The sequence below is a fragment of the Saimiri boliviensis genome, chromosome 12 (genome assembly GCF_048565385.1).
Source record: "Saimiri boliviensis isolate mSaiBol1 chromosome 12, mSaiBol1.pri, whole genome shotgun sequence".
In the NCBI taxonomy this organism is placed as follows: Eukaryota; Metazoa; Chordata; class Mammalia; order Primates; family Cebidae; genus Saimiri; species Saimiri boliviensis.
This window is the reverse complement of record NC_133460.1, coordinates 57,628,968-57,652,181: the sequence shown is the minus strand read 5'-3', so window position 1 is coordinate 57,652,181 and position 23,214 is coordinate 57,628,968. Positions and strand designations below refer to the sequence as shown.

Here is a 23,214-nt window from a genome sequence, read left to right as displayed (position 1 = left end):
CCTTCCCTCCTTCCCTCCCTTCCTTCCTTCCTTCTTCTGTTTCCTCCTTGCTTCCTTTCTTCCCTTGCTTCCTTTTTTCCTTTCCTTCCTTCCTCTCTTTCTTCCCTTCCTCTTTCCATCCATTTCTTTTTCCTTTCTTTTTTCCTCCCTTCCTTAGGCATTTACTGAGCATCTTATATGTCCCAGGCAATGTACTGGGCACTCTGGATACAGTTGCCAATGACACAGAAAACAATCTCTGTCCTCGTAAGGTTTAGATGTTAAGTTAAGTCGGGCATGAACACTGCCAGCCCACAGCTCACTGTTGCTGGAGGAAGCTGTCTTAAAATGCAGTGTGATATCTGGTATGAATGAAGTCACACAGGACTCTGTAGAAAGACAGGCACCCAACCTGGTCATGAGGGTCATGAAAACTTCCTGGGGGCAGTGATATAGATATTAAAATCGGAAAGATGGGTAGAGATAATGGTCAAGAGCAGAGAAGGGTGCTTTGAGCAGAAGCAACGTGTGCAGCAGAAGAAAGCACACAGCTCATGCGGACACCCAAGAGTAGCCCTTTGGGTCAGGGCAGCAGGTTTGAGGTAGGGATGAATGGACACGTGGCTGGAGGATTAGGAGGGGCATATCCTGCATGGCTTTTTCTTGACAGTAGTGGAGTACCACAGGCAGGTTCCAAGCAGAGGCATGAGAGAGAAACTGAGATGGTTACTATGCTTACCAGGCTTCACTATGGCACACTGGGAAAATGACTTCACACCCCTGTTGGAATGGGAAGGGGCAACCTCCTAACACCTACCTAGACCCCTGATGCCCTCGGGAATGTTCTGCTTGAACTTGTGGTTCCAAAACCAGACTGTAGGCTGCAAAGGGGGCAGTTATGCCTGAAGCTGCGGCGTGTGTGTTCCTATAATCATTAAGACCAGTTCCCAAGCTGCTGGGTAGCTAACTCTAGTCGGTGTCAGGGTAATTAACCAAACTGCCTGAACTTTATTCATAGCCTGACAAGGTGCACGCTTGAGACTTGTCACTGTGGTTAGTCAGGGGGTGGGGCACTTGACATAAGGCTGATTAGGGAGTGTTTTACACACCAAGAAGCTCTCTGATCTTCAGCTGAGCAGGGCTCCCCTCTTTCAGCTCATAGGAGAAATGCCTGCGAGGGTAGAGAATAAAGATCATCCAGTCCAACCCCCTCATTTTCAGATGAGAGAGCAGCCATTTTGAGTATGGCCGTGGTTTTCCCAAGGCCACGCAGAGAGTTTCCTCCGCTGGTGGTATTACCACCAGCTCTTCATGGCTCCACTCCGTCTTTTTCTTATTGTCTAAAAAAAAGGCTATTATTTCCTAACCAGCATTTCTTAACTTTAATGTGCAAAGGAATTACTGAGGAGCTTGCAAAAATGCAGATTCTGATTCAGGGAGTCTGGGTGGAGCTGAGATCCTACATCTCTAGCAAGCTCCCAGCTGACGCCAATGCTGCTAGGTTGTGGACTATCTTATGCTCAGTGAGGAGCTCAAAAGACCCTTTCCCAGGAGCCACCTTTAACTCCAGCAGAACTGGCACAAGGTGCCTTAGCTTGGGGCTCACTGACTGCAATGGGACCTGAAACCTAAGACTCCTGAGATCAGAGCAGCTCTGGTTAAAGAGTTCTCAGAGGTCATACACCCCAGCTCCTGTGCATAGCTGAATCCCCTTGTTCTGGTCAGGGCTCTTTTAGATTTCAATGAACTAACTTAGTTCCATTGAATAAAGCATTGCAGGAAAGGCAGGGCAAGAAATGCCATCTGCTCACCTGCTCCACTCCCCATCCTCTGAGGACCGACTTACTTATCAGGTTATTCATCCTAGCAAAAAAATTAAAGATAAAATAAAATAACTGCCACCCATCTCCCCAAGCCTGTGTGAACTTCAAACCCCAGTGCCCATGATAGCTAGAAACTGCTCTTTTCCCCCCTTATTTCAACCTTCTGAAAGGGACAATCGGATGGATACAGTCGATCTGTTTGAGCCTCTTTTCTTCTCTGGACCTCAGAAAGCCTTGCAACAAAATGGAAAGACTTGCCTAGGTGGTCTTTCAGGTACTCCAAAGTACTGATTCTCTATGCCTCTAAAGTGCTTTGCAACCAAGTGCTTTAGGAAAAAGTACCTTTACCCTGGTCCCCGGGAAAGACATGTATACAAAGAGGTTGCATTTGGGGCTCTCCTCTCCAACTGGTGAAGTACTGACAAAATCTAGCCATGTGAATGGGAACTTTTAATATTTCCTTTGTGGGATTGGTTCCATGATGCCATTCCCAAAGAGTGATTATCCCAACAAGAATATGAGTAGTTACAATTCTCAAGGCCCTGTTCTGAAGGAGGCTTGTAGGCATTTAACTTGGAGTCAAAAGGATTGGTTTTCCACATCACCTCTGTGGGCGAGTCCTAAAGTCTCATTTGACATGGAGAAAATTGAAGTTTTTTCTTAGATCTGGTATTCAATGATTCCAATCTAATCATTATTTTATTTTAAAACTCTAAGTTCTTTCTTGACTAGACTTGGAATGAGGACAAAAAGTTGCTACTCCCACAACCTCCCAGGCATATCTGTGCTTATACCTTATCAGGTTCCCCGGCTCCTAGTTGCCAAGGGAAGTTTGAGTACGTTACACAGGAAGTGTCATGGTGCTCTCCAATGGGGGCTTGTTTTCAGGTTGCACTTCAATGAGAAATGATTTTTTTTAACACCAAGAGAATTTAAACCTCTTTTCTGTAACCCCTGCCCTCATGGTTCCACTGCAGCCCTTCATCTCCACCTGTAGCACAAAACAGAATGATATCCTATGGAAAGAACACAGTCACTAGAAAACAATACAGAGTTTTTAGCAGCCAAGGTCACATAGGCATGACACAAACTCTTAACACTTAAGTTTTTGAAGTCCGAAGAGGGTGTTTGAGCTGAGATGGGGCTATGTGGGACCAGGTCACTGTGAGACACCTAAGGAAGATACAGACAGGGCATTTTTCCTAGACAAATGCTGGAGACACCCTTCCTAGACAAATGCCCATGCACAAATATGTGTAAAGTGTTCCCTGCAATTCCAGCAGCTTCTTTTCCACCCTTGGCCACCTCAAGCCTACCCGTGGACCACTTGTTATGGACTACATGCTGGTGTCCTTTCAAAATTCATATGTTGAAACCTTACCACTCAATGTGATGGGGTTAGGAGGCAGGGCCTTTGGGAGGTAATTTGGTCATGAAGGTGGAGCCTCCATGAATAGAATTAGTGCCCTTATAAAAGGGACTAGTCATATCCATGTGAGGATATGACTAGAAGTCAGTTGTCTGCAACCAGGAAGAGGGCCCTCACCATAACCTGATGATGCCACCATGCTGATCTCAGATTTCTAGCTCCAGGACTGTGAGAAATAAATTTCTGCTATTTATGAGCCATCCAGCGTAAGGCATATTTGTTAAAATACCACCATGCTTCAGGATTGCGTCTCTTTGTGTCTATCTCAGCCCTGTTGGATCTCAGCCGCATTTTGCACCTGAGATACGGGGGTCAGCAGCTGCCCCCTGCCACCGGAGTTATCTTCAGCAATGCACAGGTGACACCCACATTGGATGTCCTTGGTCTTCACAATTCAACCAAGCATTGACTAGCAGTGGGAATGTGCTAAGGGAGCCATGTCAGGCAGGGTATGCTTTTGCACAAACGGACTTAGCTTTTAAACAAAACCTGCTTTGGTCAGACATTTGTGTGCAAGCATCAGCTTACAGCAGGGAACAGCACTCCGTGGGCTCAGAAAAAATGTATGAAGGAGGCCAGATGGAGGTGTGCTGTGGCTGTGGCCTGCTGCATGATGACAACGGGCTGGAGGCTTTGCGTTTTGTTTGTTTTCCAAGTCCAAACGAGCAGTGGACAGGGAATCTGGAGGCCTGCTTCCTAGTTCCATGTCTGGCATTCTATTACCCAAGGACAAGCCTCCTGATGCCACAGGATCTCAATTTTCCTGTCTATGACACAGAGGGAGGTAGTGGATTATATGGTCTCTTGCCTCTAGCCTGAGCATGTTCTGATTATATGAAGAAGAAGGAGGCAAGACAAGATAAGAGGTCTCGCTTCAGCAGTTTCCTCCTTCAGGGTCTGGTCTGGGACTCCTGATACCCAACACCGAGTGGTCCCTCTCTCCCCCTCCCCTGGTCCTGAAAGCTGGGGCTTTGTGGCAGGTAACACAACTTGCCTTGTGTTCTGCACTTGAGTGCTCTTGAGTTTCTACTCCCCAGAAAGATCAGTTTCTTGCCAATGTCATCACTTTTAGCCAGCAGGGACCTATCAGCGGCTCCATCAGGCGCTGGGGGCCCCGACCCCCCTTGGCTTTAAGTCTGAGCCCTGGGAACACTGGGGAAACTTAATTCTCGAACACCTTCCACTCAAAGAGCCACTGTTCTGCAAAACCAGTGCTGGCCCCTGTATTTCAACAGCTTTCGGGTGGGTTTCCCACCCCAGACGTCGATAGGGCCCGAAACGCCTGTGAATGTATTGACCTGACTTCACCCGCAGGCTCAGTTTCAAAGGGTTGGCTGAGCTCTGAGCCCGCCCTCATTCCGTCTGAGGCTCAGCTCCTGGAAACCTCAGGCTGGATCTCAGTTACTGGGAAGCCTTGCTCTGAATGTGGGTTTTCACTCTGTTTCCCGATGAGCCATTTCTTGTGGCGGGACGCCCACCACTTAGGGGAAACAGCCTTCTTTCTGGGAACTTCTTGCTTCATCTCTCCTTCTTTCGATGCCAGAGATTGCTATGAAGAGGCACACACTTAGCCGGCAGGAGAAACGGGGTGCAGCCGTGCCTGCCCTTCTTTCTCACTAACACTGTGCCACCTTGGACAAGTCATTTCTCCTCCGTGGATGCTGGTTCCCGCTGAGCTTATAGCAGTAGGTCTGCCTTCCTCATTGAGAGGGATAAACAGGAAGCGCCATGTAATGTTATTAGGGAACCCACTCAACAAGGAGTGTTAGAGACTTTTTTGCTATTTCCCTTCTGACTGAGAAATTAGCAGGCACAGATTGTGAAAAACCAGCCAGCTCTTTGGAATTACAAATGTGCACACACCATCCCACTGAGCATCATTTTCAAAAGGCATATTAAGCAGCAGAGACCACAGGGGGGGACCCATGTAAACAGACCTCAGATCCTGGTGAAAAAGGCTCCCAGAAGCTGTTGTCTACTGAGCTGTTAGGGGTTGCTCCTGCTTTCTGCCCCCGCCCCCACAGCCCTGGCTGGTGAGCTCCTCTCCAGGGCACAGGGTTCCGGCTCATGGTGAGGGGCAGGGTCCTGTTGCCATGCAGGGCTAGTGCTGCTCCAGGTTCACAGTGTGCCTTCAAGACCCAAATCTCCCAGGTTCACAGTGTGCCTTCAAGACCCAAATCTCCCAGGGCTTGAAGCTCTTCGGAATCTCACCCCCAGACACATCTCCCAACATCATGAGTGGTACCTTATGTTTTTTCCTGTACCCCCACAGCAGCCCAGGGAGAATGTTGCCTGTGCTGGACCAGTGAGGATGTCGAAGCTCCCTGAGTTGAATGAACTGGCTGAAGACCACGCTTTCTGTGATGCTGGGATTTGACTCGGCACCCACTCCCCGGCCCTTGCTGTCCCTTCCACGCTCCCGGCTCCCTGCAGACGCACAAATGAAGACTGAAGTCTTGAAAGAAGCCAGGGCCAAGCATCATTAAACCCAGGGTCTCCCTGGGTGCTGAGGCATCATGGCTGTGTTGGCCAGAACCCCTGTTTGCCAGCAAAGGTTGCGGAAGCTCGTGCTCACTCCCAGGGACCATGACGATGCACACAAGTGGGGTGCATTGTATTTGCCTGAGCTGCTGCGGGCTGTGCTGGGCAGGCCTCCCCTACCTCCGGAGATGGCATTCCACATGACCAGCTTCACAATCCAGCTTTCTTGAGCATGGGTGAGGGGGTTCCGTGGGGGTGGGGACACTGCCCGGGACTTCTAGGAAGCAGCCAGCATTCGGGGCTCAGCACCACCATCTCACTGCTGTGGAAGCCAGAAAAGGAGACTGTAATTCAGCCCAGGGTGGCTAATGGAAGGCTTCCCAGATGACGGACGGGAGGGAGAAGATTAATTCTGAAGCAAGAATAGATGTTATTTAGGAAGGGAAGGGCATTCAAGGCAGAGATGAGGTGAAAGACAGCATCGATCATCTACCGGCTACGAGTAGTTGAATCTGACTGCAGTAGAAAATGAAGGAAGCAGGGCCGGGGAGTCGGGGTGGGGGTGTGGATGAGGCTGAGGAGCAGGCAGAGGCCAGATTGCGGCAGTCCTTGTAAGCCAGGCTGAGAGTCTGAACTTGATCCTGAAGGCGGGGAGGAGTAAGAAGAGTTTTAAACAAGAAGTGGTGTGGCTAGAGGCGGGTTCTATAAAGATCACTCTGTGGGCAGGCGAGAGATGCTCATCCCTGTGCAGGCTCTGAGAGCCAGTCTTGGTCCTGTGAACCAGAGGTGTCCCTCTAATGAAGTGCTAATTGCAAACCGGTCAGTTACTCTCTGGGATGTGCTGGCCCCAACACCCGGAGTTCAGCTCTGTTTCTGTGAGTGCGGGTGTCTACCAGGAAGTGGGGCTGGCCTGTCTTCTCGGAAGAAGCAGCAATTAAAATGCAACCCTGAGACATCAAGGACTCAGCCAGCTCTGTTTATTTTTATATACTGACAAAATCCTCAGAAAGGGAAGCCAAGCTTTTCAGAGCAGCCTGCTCATGCCCACCCAGCTTGCTGTGGATCTGCGGGGAGCTTCTGCTCAGAGGGGCAGTCAGTGGCTGTCTCAGTGACCATCTCAGAGGGTAAACATGAGCTGATGTGAGGAAGTGGGCACATGGGGCTGAGGGAGTTCTGAACATGGCTGCAAAGCCTGGGACTCCAGAGCTTCAGTTGCAACCAGATTCAACTCAGCAGGCACAGCATAGAGCACCTACTGTGTGCAAAGAGATCTTTTGACAGCCTTGCTGCAGAGTCAAGGGGCTGTCAGGGAACGGAAGGGCCATTCTGCTGCTCATTCTGTTTGGATAGGAAGACCAGCTGAACTTCTCACTGTGGGTCAAGCTGGGCCTCTCTACATGCCTTTTATAATATTTTATGCCCCTGAAATTCCCACTGGAGGAACCAAAACATCAGATCCCTATCCCCCCTTACCCATTTCTTACTGGAACAGAAGTTTAGGATGCCCAGGCATGGGAGGCAACCGCTTAGTGGCCCCCAGGACCCCTGCCTTTTAGCATTCAGCCCCGGATCGGTATCACATTTGGTTTGTGTGACTGATTGCATCTAGCAGAAGTGTAGCATGTCACTCCAAGTGTGGGATATAAAAGACATTGGTGTCTTAGTTGTGCTTGCTGTCTTGGGTCATTTGCTCTGGGGAAGCACACTGCCAGGTCAGAAGCATGATGGAGAGCTCACATCATGCAGAACAGGCGCCTTCTGCCAACAGCCACGCATGAGCTAGGATGTATGTGCCCCAGCCTCATTAAGCTTTTGAATGCCTATAGCCTCAGCTGACATCTTGACTGCAACTTCAAGAGAGAGCCTGACCCAGAACCACCCAGCAAGGTCCTTCCCAGATTCTGGACTCTGACCTTAAACTGTTTTCTGACCTTAAAACTGTGTTTTAAGCTGCTAAGTTTTGGGATAATTTGTTACACAGCCATGGGTGACTGATACACCATAGTAGACATTGTACTATCTAGAACATGGGTTTACAGATACGGACATGGGCCTGGGTCCACACCAACCTTGTGATCTTGGGCAAGTTACTTCACCTCAGTGACTTAATCTCCACATCCCTAAAATGGGGATAGTAACAGTGGCAACCTCATTTGTTGTGATGAAGAGGTCAGTGAACGGTGCATTAATTCAGGTCCCAGCACATATTAAGGGTTCAATAAACAGGACTGAGCATCAACACCATTTTTTTCAGCCTTTCCTTCCAGCTATAACAAAATTCTTACGGATCTGCAAACACAGGACTCACACCTTTTCCTAGCTCTGAGCTTTGCTGCTTGTCCCTGTGCAGCTGCTGCTGCTTCTGGAGACCTTTCCCTCACCCTCCACCTGTCACCCTCACCCATCTGGGTTGCTCAGGTGCCTGTTTGCTCTGGGAACCAGTTCCTGTAGGCAGAGATGATAATTCCCTCTGGGCTCCCACCATATCATGAAAATTGTCCTGGTCTTTCTTAATTATGTTTTATTGTCGTTTTTCTGTGCTCTTTTGTGTCCTAAGGGTCATGCAGATAGCAGGCATTCAGAAGTGAGTTGCACCAAGATTCTGTGGATTTATACAAGAATGTCCTGTAGGGAGGAAGGCCAGCCATGCTGCTGACCGGCCATTCACTGGCAGCCTCTGGCAGCTGTAAATAGTCAAATCCTCATTCGACTTGTGTGTTTTTTTCACTCTTTTGTATTTCCTTTTGCCACCACAGGAAGCTCTTACTATTTTATTTAGTTCCTTCTTGAAGCACATCTTTTCACTTTTATTTTATCCCCTTTCATAATTTTGTCTTATTCTTTAAATAGAAAGTATCTGTATACTTGAGACTATAAAAGCACACATTAATTAAAGGAGTTGACATAACTTTACTCCTTTAACTTTATTTCCTTTAATCTGGTTCTGGTTAACCTCTTCACTCTGAAGTTCTTAAGTGTCAATAAAGTGGAGACTCTTACCCTGTTCTTGCCCTCCAATACAGAGAATACTGGGCAGTGGGGCCACATCACATGGCTTCTAAACTTCAGACAACTCTGCTTCTAAGAGAGGAAGGAAGCCCCAGCACCAAGAGGCATGACCTCAAATACACCCCAGTCTCTGTGTTCCATGAGGGACCCAATGTTCCATAGCAAATAGGGGTGCCAGGAATTACCCAACTTGGACTTCAGCCTGGGCACCACCTCTAACTCACTGGGGACATAGAACATATCATCCAGCCCTCAGGACCTTCAGCTTCTTGGTCAGTATAATAGGGACAATGGCACACCCTCAGGGGATTCATTTGCCCAATAATTCTTGGGTGCAGACACTAAGCCATACTCTGTGCTGGGTCCAGTGTCTGCCTAGAAAGAAGCTGTTCCCTGCTCTCCAGGAGACACTCAGCTGAGAGAGGAGCAAAGTCTACATTCAGATCCTGGTGACTGCATGGACAGAGAGATACAGAAGGCCTGGGAGAACAGGGAAGAAGAACAGCTAGGCAAGGCTGGGAGCACTCCGGGAAGGCTGCAAGAGGAGGCGGCACCGGAGCTGATGGAAGTCTTAAGTAAAGATGAGGAAGGCATGATGGAGGTAACCCAGGCATGGGGCTGAGCAGCAGTAGTGCAGATTGCTGTGTAAGTAGGCGCCTGTGCACGTGGCATAGCTAGGGGATGAGACATCCGGCAGTTTGGGGTTCCAAGTACAGAAAGCATGGAGCAGGAATGAGGAGGATGGGTTGAAGGGGGAGCTGGAGAGCCTGGCATGAGCCAGGCCGTGGAGGAGAAATACAACATGTCTGCAAATGCTTTGTAAACTCTGAAGACCTTGCACAAATCTGAGGGCCATCCATTGTTTCAGGACACTTAGCTTTCCAGCTGCCATAGCCCGTCTTTACAAAAAAACATGCTGAAACCAGCGTCTTTTTTTTTTTTCTTAAATGATCCTCCTTTCTACAGACTTGCAGAGTACAATCAAGCATGTGAGCATTCACGTGTTGTCATATAATCAAATGATTGGTGATTTTCTTTTTAATTTCCCTTTCTTTACCCAGTTGTGTTTCTACTGATTTCTCATTTCAGGAACATAAACGCGGTGTCTCCATGTTTTTAGGGGTAAATTGGGACGTGCTCACTTAATTTCACTATCTGAGAAACAAAATCACTTCTCCCTCCATGCAACCCTGCAATCCAATCACCTGCGGCAGGAGATGAGGAAGGAAATTACTCTGCTTTTCTTTTGCTTTTTTCCTAACTAGTGGTATTTGAGAAAATTAAGTATGTTTTATTTTATGTTCGGGGCCCAGATCCTCAGACTCACTTGGGGACTGAAATAGGAGAATGCCGGTTGGTTATAGAAGCAAATATTTCATTGTATCCCTCCCCAGCCCCTTATGAATGTCTTCGTAAATGAAATAATAGATTTTGTTTTGACACTACCTTAAATATTTCCACTAAGGCAAGACTCAGTATTGCAAATAGTCCCTGTTTATCATAACTGTGGAAATTTCACTTCTCTGGGTAGGACTGTGGAGCAGGTGGCCTGGTCTTAGGATTCCAGTACCCTTTGCCTAAGCCCTGTCTTTGCTCACAGTATGATCTTGGGCATAGACTCTCAGTTTGAATGGGGGCAGCTGTAGGGTGATAGAAAGGGAATTGGGGCTGGGCGCAGTGGCTCATGCCTGTAATCCCAGCACTTTGGGAGGTCGAGGCAGGCAGATCACCTGAGGTCAGGAGTTTGAGACCAGCCTGGACAATATAGTGAAACTCCGTGTCTACTGAAAATACAAAAATTAGCCAGGTATGGTGGTGGGCACCTGTAATTTCAGTTACTCAGGAGACCAAGGCAGGAGAATCACTTGAACCTGGGAGGTGGAGGCTGCAGTGAGCCAAGATCATGCCACTGCACTCCAGCCTAGGCAACAAGAGTGAAACTCCGTCTCAAAAAATAGGGAGAGGGGGAATTAGACATGGAGGCAAATAGAGCAGATTGGAACTACACTTCTGATGTTTACTAGTGGTGTGACTTCAAGCAATTTACTTACATTTCTAAACCTTGGTTTTCACATTTTCTTACGTGGGGTGCCCATCCTGCCGGACTATTGTAGAAAGTTTAAAAATGAGATGGCATATATAAGGTGCTGAGATAGTGTCCAGTATCTGGTGTTGCTATGTGCAATCGCATGGTTTCTGTACTGAGCAAGGATGCCAGCCAAGAGGCAGATGGAGCTGACACCCTGCTTTGCTTTTCTAACTTGCTAGTCTGCCATATAGAACCCTTAAAAAAAATCATCTGCCCAGAAAACATTTGGAAGAGTCATCCTGCAGTGGTGGAGTCTCTGCAATGCACATGTAAGTGAATTTCTGGGAGAGAGGGCCCTGAGCACAGGGAGAGAAATCTTCACCCCACTCCATTGGATTTGACCCCACCATCCTCCTACAAAAAGGTATACAGCCTCAGCTATAAATCTGAACAAAAGCAGATACGGCACCATGTCCTGAAGCAGCACATTCATCTCCACATGACTCTGTGAAAAGCATTGTTTTATGTTTGAGCTGAAATCTTCCTTTATGCATCTTCTCCTTGGTCATCTATGGACTCTTTGGAGCCCTCATGGGCAAGTGAGTCAGTAACTACCAAGTGCTCATTGGCTAATTTATTAAATAGCATATTGCTTAGGTTAGGTTAGGTTTCTGTGCTGCAAGAACACAAGCCCTGTGACTTAGCACAGCAAAAATATATAACGTGAGTTCACTACCACTAGGGGAGAGGAGAACTTCTGCAGGCCCCAAACCCACGAAGACTTCACTACGTGGGACAGTGTCATCAGTCCTGACAGTGAGAGAGAGAGAGAGAGAGAGAGAGAGAGAGAGAGAGAGAGAGAGAGAGAGACTGGAGAATCTAGTATGTGCTTTCCCTGCGGCAGCAGAAGCGATGTATTTCACTTGGCTGACATTTCACTGGCCAGTCACATGACTCTGCCTATATACAAGGGGTCTGGGAAATGTGGAGGAACAAATGGATAGTGCAGTGAACATTGCTGTCTCTGCACCTTTCAGAACAGTGGGCTGATTCGGTTAGGGCCATGCGCAGGGTGCTGGCCTCCAGTATACTGGGTAGGTATGGACAAGCCCCTTTCCATTGCCAGGGCTCATTTTGCCCATGGTGAAAATGAAAACATGAACTACCACGTTGACTACAGATAGGGAATGGGACTTGGGTGTCCCACAGGTCCTAGCTCTCCAACACTTCCTCCGTGGGTTTGAGGCATTTGACAACACAGCTGGGAAAGACCCCAAAGCATACGGGGACATGTGAGAGTGAGAAATCTGTCCAAGAAGCCAGACCCCCTTTTCAAATGTTTAGCTCTAGAGCCCTCCAAAGCAAATTATGAGTGCGAAGAGAGAAGAGGGTCTTTCCGCTCCTATTTCACCAGAGCCTGTGATGCCCACAGTGCAGCCCCACTTTTAACAGTGCCTGGGGTGGGTGGAAGGGCCTGGTCTGTGGCCACAGAGAGAACTTTTGTCTCCAGGGGTGTCCAACCGGCCTCTATCCTGAGGATTACCATAACTTTTTAAATAAGGCAAAGTTTGCAGGGAGCTTGGCCTTTTGATGTGGCAGCTGTAGCTGGAAAACAGGCCTGCTCTGCAGACTTTACTGCCTGCCGATAGCCCAGGAGCCGCCACCCACATCTCAGAGCCCATACCCCATAAACAGCCCAGATCATGTGTCTTTAGGGCAGGGTGCATGAGAGGGGTCGGGACCACCATGGTGTGAGAGGACTGTCTCAGCTGATAGTCTCACAGGGCCTGGACCACCCCAGGTCCCCCACAAAACGGGGGTAGGGGTTTGAGATAGCAGAGGAATGAATAAGGTGGTCTTAGATACTCATGGCAAAGTTGTCAGTCTTGACCTCCGTGTCCTACAATACCCAGGCAAGAATGGAGCGGGGAGGGGGATGGAGCCAGGAATTCCCTGCAGTGTCTTCACACCAGAGTACGTGTCTGCTTCCTCCAGGCAGCGGGAAGGACAGGGACCTACCTCACTCACCTGTGAGTGTAGGCAGCCCTTTAGGTGCTGACAGAACTGAAAACTGTCCCTCTGGGGACAGTCACCAACAAATACTTTATTTGTATCGGACATCTACTTATTGAGCCTCTACTATGTACAAGTTATCTGTCTCAGGCACTGAGAGCTCAGCAGTAAGTAGCGACCCCTGGCCCCAGACCTGCTCTTCTGGCTTAGGATGTTTATGACACCACTGATGTTTATGACGTTGATGGCACCCACCAGGATTCATCCAAGTCACACAGCTAATGTAGGGCAAAACTGAGGTGAGAACTTGGGCCTACAGGTTCCCATGAGAGCAGCACTTTTCAAACTTTCTCACTGAAAAATCCCTAATAGCGTGTCTGGGGGCAGGGCCCCAAGCAGCCAGATGCAAGGGTGACATTTCTTTGACACTTCAATGCTTTACTTGAAAAATGTATAAGAATGTTGACTTCTGTACCATGTTATATCCATAGTTGTCTTACTATAAAGTAACAGTGTAAGCTACTTAATATATATGTATCCACTAAAAAAAAGTGTGTGCTTCATTTATCCTGCATCTCTGTATTTCTCTTGGCACACAGACACACTCTTGGTGACCCTCAGTACAGGAAGCACATCGTGAGCTCACACGAACTCTCCTAAATTTCCACCGGGCCTTATGGGCCGGCTTCTCTTTGCTGGTGTTCTCAAACGAGTTACAGCATACACAAAGTTCAAAACAAATGATGAATGAGGAAAGAATATTTGCAAATTATACGGCCGTGATCCCTCAAATACATAGCCTACCAAGCAATGAAGAGGAAACAAGACCAACAGTACAAGACCATTGACAGCCATTATGTGAAAGGATATACCAATGGCTGTTAGACATACGAAACTCTGCTTCACCTAATTCATAATGAGATAAATGCACATGTCAATCATGCTGAGATGCTCATTTTTACCTACAGGGTTGGCAAAAATCCCAATGTTGGTTATCACGTGGTGTTACGGAAGTGTGCAGAAACAGTCGAGCTCATTCACTGCCACTGCTCCAGGTCTAGAGGGGCTCAGGCCCCGTGGAGGGCACTCTGGCAATATTACAGACAAAGCACATTTAGGAACAAGGTGATTTAATGAGGTGAACCCTTTGTTTTGAGTGTCATTTATGTATTCAGCACTGGCCAGAAACTTCATGGGAATAATGAGGCACCTGTACAGGGTCTGCCCCCAAGGAGCTTGTGACCCTGCCTAGTGGCATTGGAGACAGGACATAGTAAAAATAATGATATTTTATATCTCTCATTTATCAAGAACGTTCAAATGTAATAGGTCATTGAGCATCACAGCAACCCTGCCAGGTAAGTATTTTTATTTCTATTTTCCAGTCCAGAAAGCTGAAGCAGAGCATAATTTGCCCAAGGTCACACATAAAGCAACCCTGGAGCCAGATGAAGAAGCAGGGATTTCCATGCATTTTCCGCTGAGGCCAAGCAGCCTGCTCACGGGGGAGTGTGGCCTCTAGTAGCACCAGATCATGTGCAAGACATCCAGAGAGAGTTTCAGGGAGTGGGGACCAGTGCGGGTGCAGGTCACCTGAGTCTGGCCTGGAGGCCGTGATGGCCTATGCATCCCTCTTACCTGGGTTCAAGGTTTGGTTCTATTACTTACTACGTGTGTGACTCTGGATGAGCAGCAAAACCTCTCTGAGTGCTGTGCTGCTTCTGTGTAAAGTACAGGCAATAATAAGATTCTTGTGGGGATTAATGAAGATATTAATAATAGCATCTTTAAAGTACTTAGACTATTGGCTGCTACATGGTTTGCAGCAGCAGTGGTGATGAAAGAAGAAGAGGAGGTGGAGACAGAGGAGGAGGAGGAGCAGGGAGAGGAGGAGCAGAAGCTGGAGGTGGTGATTAGGCTTCATGAGAGAGCGGGTGTCTGAGCCTTGAAGGATGGGTAGAATTCACACTGGGAAGCCGGTGTGTGTGTTTGCGTATTAGGAAAATGGTTCTCCTCTGAACGGGGGCCATGATGTATCCCAAACCCTGTTCAAAAGTGAAACCTGTCTGTTTGACGGCAGTGTTTCCGAAAAGGTGGTGGTGGGTTCATAGGCTGGCCAAGGAGCCACCATGTTTCAGGTCTGCAGGACTGGGGCACTCAGAGCTGACCGAGCCAGACCTCTGCTCTCCACCAAGTGGGACCGTGAAACGCTCACGGTAGCTCAGGCCACCAAGGGTGCAGTGGAGGGAGTGACTCACGCAGAGGGAGCAGCATTTTCTCCCAGAGCCCAACAGTTGAGCTCTTTAGAGGAAAATCTCATTCATGTTGGGAGAAGAGGGAAGATACTTTTCCTCGTAACTTGCCATAGAGGGTTAAGCACTAATGTAATTTGAGGTTTCTGGTCAAGCCCCTAGAATCTCACTTAGCCCATGAACCCCCATCTAGAGGTGAACTTTTAACTCCCAGAATGATCCCAGAAAGCTCTTTTCCCTCCCCCTGTCAGCTGCCAAAATGACTCCCCAAGTCTGCCCTCCCTATAAAAACACAATAAAACCTTATACAATCAGGAAAATATTCAAGGCTCATAATAAATAATTGCCCTGTGACTGGTGGATTGGATCTCCTGCACACCCTCAACGGGCCTTTTTCTTTAACAGAACAAATAAAAGGAACAGATGCAGGGACTCTCCTGCCAATAACACGTGGCCTCTCCTTGGGGCCTGGAGGGTCACAGGGGAGTAGCCTCCCAACACTGGACACACAGGAACGGCAGGACAACACCCTCCCCAGAATGCTGCTCTAGAGACATGGGAACATCTTCAGCAACAGCAGCACTTTCTTCCTGAGTCCTCATGGCCTGTCTTCCTCTTTTGCTGCTAAGTGGGTATGTCCGAAGTAAGAAGAATCAACATGCCCCAGTGGGATCCCGGCATTCCCTGTTGTGAACTGCACATGTGAGGGATCCAGGTTGCAAGTCCCTTATGAGAACCAGCTGCCAGCCTCATCAGCTCTCCCATGCCCCCAGCACACATGCCCCAACGGCACTACCCGCTTTGCTGTCTTTCATCTCACCCCTGTTTCTCCTGCTCCTTTTTTTCCCTGCTCCTCTCTCCTTCTCTCCCTCTCTTTCCATCCTTGCCTCTCTCCCTCATTAGACTGTAAGCTCTTCACAGGCAAGGCCAGCCCTGATGAGGCTCCGTGTTCTGGCACAAATCCTTGATATGAGAGGAAGCCAGTAAATGTCTGTCAGATTAAAACATGAACTAGAAAACACAGTTTGTTGAAAAACAGGAAGTGAAACGCCACCCTACCGAGTGCCTTTATGTTCTCTTCAAGACTGATCCTAGTGCATTTTGCTGCTTCGGATGCCTCTGCTTCAATTCTCCAAGTGTTTCCTGACAATCTCTGCCCTGCCTGGCTCCTTTGAATAGTCACGTGACACAGAGCCCAAGCCCTTTCCGATGCTGAGCTAACAACACGTGGTAGCTGCAGGGCCTGTGTTGGTTCTGCACAGCCAGCATCCAGTCCCCTTCCGATCTGAGCACCTCGGGCTCCTCTCTGGGGCCAGCTCCGGCATGCAGTTCTGAAGCTTTCCTGACCTCTCCAGCACCCAAGCCTCCACCCAGCCAATCCCCGTATTCTCCCAAGAAATTCACATCTGCTTGCTAATGGCAAATAGGCAGAAACTGACTGAGCTGGCAGTGGCACTTGGGTAAGATTGCCCTTAGGTCGTTGCATACCCACACTGGAGCGGCCCTGCTCCTGTGCTCTGAGAAGCCTGCCACATCAGTTCTTCCCTCTGTTCTCTCCATCTACTAAGTTCCCTTTGATACTTAAGTTGTCTGGAGCTGGTTTCTGGTGCTTAGAACACAAATATCCTAAGTTCAGGTTTCTTCACCTTGACACTACCAGCATTTTTACTGGGTAGTTCTTTGCTGTGTGTATCTCACTGCTAACCAGCATGGCGAATGACCATGGATGCTGGGTCTCCTTGATGCCGTGATGCAGCCAAAGCTCCTATGCCAGGGTCTCTTAGCCTTGGTACTATCAATACCAATACTATCATTTTGGACTAGATGATTCTTTGCTGTGGGCACTGTTCTGTGCATTGCAGGATGTGTATCAGCATCCCTGGCCTCTATCCACTAGATCAGGGATCCCCAGCCCCTGGGGTTATGAACTGGTACTGGTCCGTGGTCTGTAGGAAAGGGCCATACAGCAGGTGAGCAGCCAGTGAGGGAGCATTACCGCCTGAGCTCTGCCTCCTGTCAGATCAGTGATGGCATTAGATTCTGATAGGAGTGCAAACCCTGTTGTGAACTGTGCATGTGAGGGATCCAGGTCGCAAGTCCCTTATGAGAATCTAATGCCTGATGATCTGAGGTGGAAGTTTCATCCTGAAACCATCTCCCCCGTCTTCTACAAAAACTGATCCTGGTGCCAAAAAGATTAGGGACTGCTGCACTAGATGATAGCTACACCCCCTACTTGTGACAGATGTATCCAAACACACCAAAACTGTCCCCAGGGAGGTAAAACCACTGCCACAGACCGATTTAGTGGTTGAAAACTAGCGTCCCTAAATGGAAGTGGTGCCTGAGTGCACATCATTTGGTATAAGGCGTTGAATCAGCAGTCAGGGGACCCGGGATCACCTTGCCTTCCTTCACTTTGCCCTCCCCACTTGCTCCACCTTCCTCCCAGGACCAAACCTGAGCCAGAGTGGGGACAAGCTGGGAGAAATCCAAAGGACTGCACAATGATGACACTGGAAGATCCATTACCACGTCCCAGTGAGTCCTTACCTGTCAAAGAAGTTAAAACCTGCTTCTTGGCCTTCTGGCTGGACTTGCTGATAACTAAGGCAACTGAATAAATACCCAGAGCAGTGAAGTCTGTCTGAAGTATCCACATTTCACTTATCATATTGGGTGGCATTCTACAGACAGCAGAGAAATTGTTCTTGCAAAGACAAACCTGTCTTTCTTCCTTCAAGGGCTCTTTCTGCCATAATGACCAGCATGGTGGAGTGGGAAGAGAAACAAGCTGAAATTATAAACCTCAGAGATACGGAGCTCAGAGGCTGCCCTTTCAGACAAAGCAAAGCTCCAACCCTTTCTCACACTTCAAATGGAAGCCTCTTTGAGCCTGGATAAGATGCCAGTGATGCTTTGTTCTCCCCTTCTCAGGCCCCGGTCGCTCACCTTGGGACTTTCTGAGGCCACTTAGGTGCAGGTCCACCAAGGACATCCGGCTGGTGCAATTCCAAACAGATAACTCTTAAAATCCTGACCTTTGCCCTCTGTGCTTTGCCAGCTCTCAGGTGGGGGAGGAAGGGCGTTGAGCGTAGCCTGGACTTCAGGACGCAGAAGACGGGGACCCAGATCTACCACTAACAGCCACAGCTTGGGAACACCTTTCCCCTCCCTGGGCATCTGTTTCTCCATTTACAAACTAGTGTTGGAATAAATCAGTGAGTCTCAAAACTTCCGTTGGTTTCTCATGGTTACTCTAAACCCTCCCATGGAGTATGTGCACTTGGGCACGCTCCCATGGATGCATAATTCCTTAAAACACATGAAGCTACCCGGAGCCTCTCACATCCACGCAGTTCAGGGTGAGGCCACTGGACCAAATGCCCTTGAGGACCCGCTGCTTTCCTGACCCAGCTGTGGTAGCTCAAGCCCGGCAGTTTGGCTTGTGTGATGGTGGACAGAGCTTGAATTTTGAAATCAAAAACACGTGGTTTGGGATCCTAGCTCCTTCTCTTACTAGCTCTGTGATAGTCCATTTTCTAACCTTCCCAATTCTCATTTGCTCTGTTTAAAAAACAGTGAAATAATACTCCTGTAGTTCATTCTAAGCATTAAATTACGTAAAGTGTGTGACTTCCACACACCTAGAGAATTCTTAGATCATTTTTGCTTTTCTACCCTTTCCTCCTCTCCCTTGTCCTTTCGTTGGTACTAGCCTCCAGTTAAAACAAGAACAGAAAAGCAGTTAGTATATCAGATTGTTCTGACATCTGGGCAGGTCCTGGGGAAGGTGTGATTATGTATCTATTGTTCACAGCAATACACACACACACACATATACACACAAAATGTGATATCATATATATATCATGTTTTGCGTATATAGATCTATCTATATATATATATATAATATACATGTTTAGTGTTTCTGTGCATATATGTATAGTGTGTATGTATATATATATACACTAAATGTGACATCCCAAGAGATAAATTTACAGTGTAGGAAATAACTCTTTACAAGCTGTGTGGCTGTGGTTAATGGGCCTACCCTCTCTGAGCCACATCTGTAAATGGGGATGATAATGCCTCCCTAACAATCACCCACTCAGAATTCCCTCTGGATACCAGACCCTGGGCTGAGCATTTAGATATCACTTTACATCATTAATGGCAAGTCTATTGTGAGCATGGCGTGAAATAAACTACTTGGAAGGGCTTTATAAATAGTGAAACATGAGGCAGATATTTCATTTCCCTATTATTAGTAGATCTCAAGTGCTTGTTTTCCATTGTGAAAACAGGAGGGACTTTCCCAGTCAGAAGGGTAAGTGTGTGTGAATGGGACGTGCCAATGAATGATGTTGAGTCAAGGGCTGTTTCAAAATTAAAAGGTGAGTGCCGGCTGGCAGCTTCCTTCCTGGAGCTTCAGTAAAACACACAAGGAGGATAGAACACAATATAATTTCTCTTCTTGTATGTTTCACAGAACATACAAGTCTCCTTGCTGAAGGTCTAGTTTACCCATTTCTCATTTGGCACTCAGTTTACTGGATGCTGCAGCACAACCGTCCACATCCTGGGTGGAATGATAAATCTAGTAATAAAGTATCTAAATGATGGATAAACACAGTTTAGGGAGGCTTTGGTAGGTAAGGCCACACTCAGCTAGTCTAAAAAATTCCCATGCTTTGGAAACTCTCCCCAAGACACCTACATCCAACACATAGACCTTTTTGTCTTTATTGAGCTGAGCCGCCAACTCCAGCCTGTGCAAATACAGATTTAACAGGCAAACGTGCAGCCAACTCCAGGACTGTAAGTGTTTGAAACTGCAGATCTGTTTGATGAGCAAATAATGCACGATCAATAAGGACTTGTCAAAATGAAAGGAAAGGAGAGCAGAGGTTTGCTGAATCTACTCTGGTATAGATAGTATGCAGACCGAACCACAGGAAAACGCGGTGCAGGGGTGTCAGGCCCAAGCAGTATGTGTTAGAAAGAGAACGCTGGAATTCTTGACTAACGTGGACTCACCTGGGTAGAGATAGGGACAGGCTGAATGCAAAGGGGGCCCTGCCTGGAGTCACCCTGTGACTTCTTGCCAAGGAAAGACATGATAATCAGGAGCTGATTGGAGAACTAAGCCAGGTTTGCAGAAATTAACATATTGATTCATAATTGCCAAAAGGTGGAAACCACCCAAATATTCATAAATGAATGAATAACGTGGTATATTCATCCAGTGGAACGCTCTTCAGCCTTAAAAGGAAGGACATTCTGCCCAGGGTGGCTCAGGCCTGTAATCTCAGCACTTTGTGAGGCCAAGGCAGGAGGTTCACTTGAGCCACAATGTTCAAGACCAGTGTAGGCAACATAGTGAGACCTTGTCTAAAAAAATTAAATAAAAACATAGCCAGGAGTGGGATTGTGCACCTATAGTCCAAGCTACTTGTTAGGCTGAGGAGAGAGGATCTCATGAATCCAGGAGTTTGAGGCTGCTATACAGACAACAGAGCAAGACCCCATCTAGAAAAAAAGAAAGAAAGAAAGAAGGAAGGAAGGAAGGAAGGAAGGAAGGAAGAAGGCAGAGAGGGAAGGAGGGCGGGAGGGAGGGAGGAAAGAAAAGGAAAAGAGAAGGAAATTCCACATGGACGAACCTTGAAGACATCGGGTGAAGTGAAATAAGCCAGTCACAGAAAGCCATATCTTACATGATTCTGCTTATGTGAGGTAACTAGAGTAGTCAGATTCATAGAGATAGCAAGTAGAATGGTGGTTGCCAGGGGCTGGGGAGAGGGGAGAAGGAAGAGTTATTGTTTAATGAGTTCACAGTTTCTGATTAGGAAGACAGAAAATTGCTCTGGAGACGGGCAGTGGTGATGGTTCCATAACAATGTGAATTTACGTAATGCCACAGAATTTTACACTAGAAAGTGGCTGAAATGGTAAGTTTTATATTCTACATATCCTACCACAATAAAAAATTACGTCCTATAGTATTTTTCCCTTCCAACTTAGATTTGATTTGTCAAGTGTCAACCTGCACCATCAGATGGCGAACAAGGTGGTACCAAGGATTGAATCTGATTTACCTAGCATCCCCCACTGTGTCCAACACAGTTCTTCTTGAAGGATGCTCTATGCACTTCTAAGGGTCCCCCACATGCATTCAAGAAGTCCACCAGGTGGGCCAGGCATGGTGGCTCAAGCTTATAATCCCAGCACTTTGGGAGGCCGAGGAGGGTAGATCACGAGGTCAAGAGATCAAGACCATCCTGGTCAACATGCTGAAGCCCCGTCTCTACTAAAAATACAAAAAATTAGCTGGGCATGGTGGCGTGTGCCTGTAATCCCAGCTACTCAGGAGGCTGAGGCAGGAGAATTGCCTGAACCCAGGAGGCGGAGGTTGCGGTGAGCCGAGATCGCACCATTGCACTCCAGCCTGGGTAACAAGAGCGAAACTCCATCTCAAAAAAAAAAAAAAAAAAAAAAAAATTCACTGAAATGGTCTCAGATTTCATATCACAACTAAACTAAGAGACTACCACATGCTGAGTTTTGGTGTAGTGTCAAAAGAGAATAGCCACAGTTATTTGAAAAGGCAATATCCCTCTCTTTTCCAACTATAAATCTGAATGAGTCAGGAATCTTTTCACAAACTTCAACCAAAACAACATTTGCAAGAGACTGGATGCAGATATAAAAATTTAGCTGCCTTTTATTAAGCTAGATGCTAAAGAGATTTGCAAAAGGGTCAATACCATCTTTCTTATTAAATTTTTTTCCATTTTGAAAAACAGTTATTTTGAATAAAAAATATTTATGCTGATATATAGTAGGTTTTTATTGCTATTGCTAAGTGCGTTATTAAATACGTCTTTTTAACATTTCCCAGTATTGGTTTTTCATATTGATAGACATAACCTACATAAGCAAAAGCTCTTTGTGTTGTCAGTAACTTTTAGAAATGAAATGGGTCCTGAGATCAGAAAATGTGAGATCCTCTGACACAGCCTTTAGCACTCATCTTGCTAAGTAAATACATGAACAACTACAAGTCTACCATCCCCGTCTCTACCATCCCCTTTATTTCATAAAAGTCAAGATATTTTAATGGAAAAATTGAAGGATGGATCTAACCTTGGTGTAAAGGGCAGTTTGGAGATTTAATAGATTTGGCTTCATTGAAAGCTGGACTCCTCCTGATCCTCGTTTTTCCAGCTTTACCATGGCCCTGTAACTCTGTTCTGTGTCAGACATTGTAACCACCAATCTAGAGCAGGAGTTGGCAAACTTTTCCTGTAAAGGACCAGATAGTAAGCATTTTAGACTTTGCAGGCCATACAGACTCTGTAGCAACTACTCAACATTGCCATTGTAGCACAAAAGCAGCCCTAGACATTACATAAACAAATATGTGTGTTGTGTGCCAATACGCTTTTATTTATAAAGCGGGTGGTGGCTCGATTTGGCCCATGGCCAAACCCTGATGTAGAGAGCCGCATAGGGACGGCTGGGTGACTGGGGAGACCCCATTCCCGCAGGGCCACCAAGGTCTCTGAAATTGCTGAAACTGCTGGGCATACCATTTTCCTGGAGCAGATCAGGAAAATCTGCTCAAGAATCTGGCTGGTCCACAGGGGTACAGAGAGCCTGCCTTTTCCCGCATCTGAGGAGTACGGGAGTGGACAAAGTCATTGAACCTCCCCTAGAAGGGCAATATTAAACCTAGTAAGCACAGCCCTGCTGGTATGCAAGTGGCCAGCTAAAGAAATGGAAGGCAGGCAGGTAAGATGGCCTGTCCATAGTGACAGGAGAGGCAAGTGACAGACCACCACCCGAACCTGAGCTCTCTGCCACATGACGCCACAGGTCTAACACAAGGACACTTCCGTCTTGCTCCACACTCCCATGTGGAAAATAGAATCTCAGTTTGATTTAGAGATGCATTTAAATGTTCCAGTTTCCAGAAAACACCAAATCCATGACTTGCTTTCAGAACAAAGGAATGCGTTCTTAGAAAGTGAATCTCCATTGCCACCTTCTCTCTTCCAGGGTGTCAAGATTTGCCAGGCAGCCTTCTACCAGCCGTGTGTACATCCTCTCCGCAGCGGCCGAGCTGCTGGTCAGATTAGGGGCACGCACGTATGGTGGCAGAGGCAGGAGAGAATGAGCCACATCGTTTCTGACATG

General features: G+C 47.3%; 1 pseudogene; it reads right to left on the bottom strand.

The window, feature by feature from the left end:
* Positions 1-22,883, bottom strand: part of LOC120367338 (uncharacterized) — a 28,312-nt pseudogene extending 5,429 nt beyond the window's left edge.
* Between the last annotated feature and the right edge of the window lie 331 nt (positions 22,884-23,214).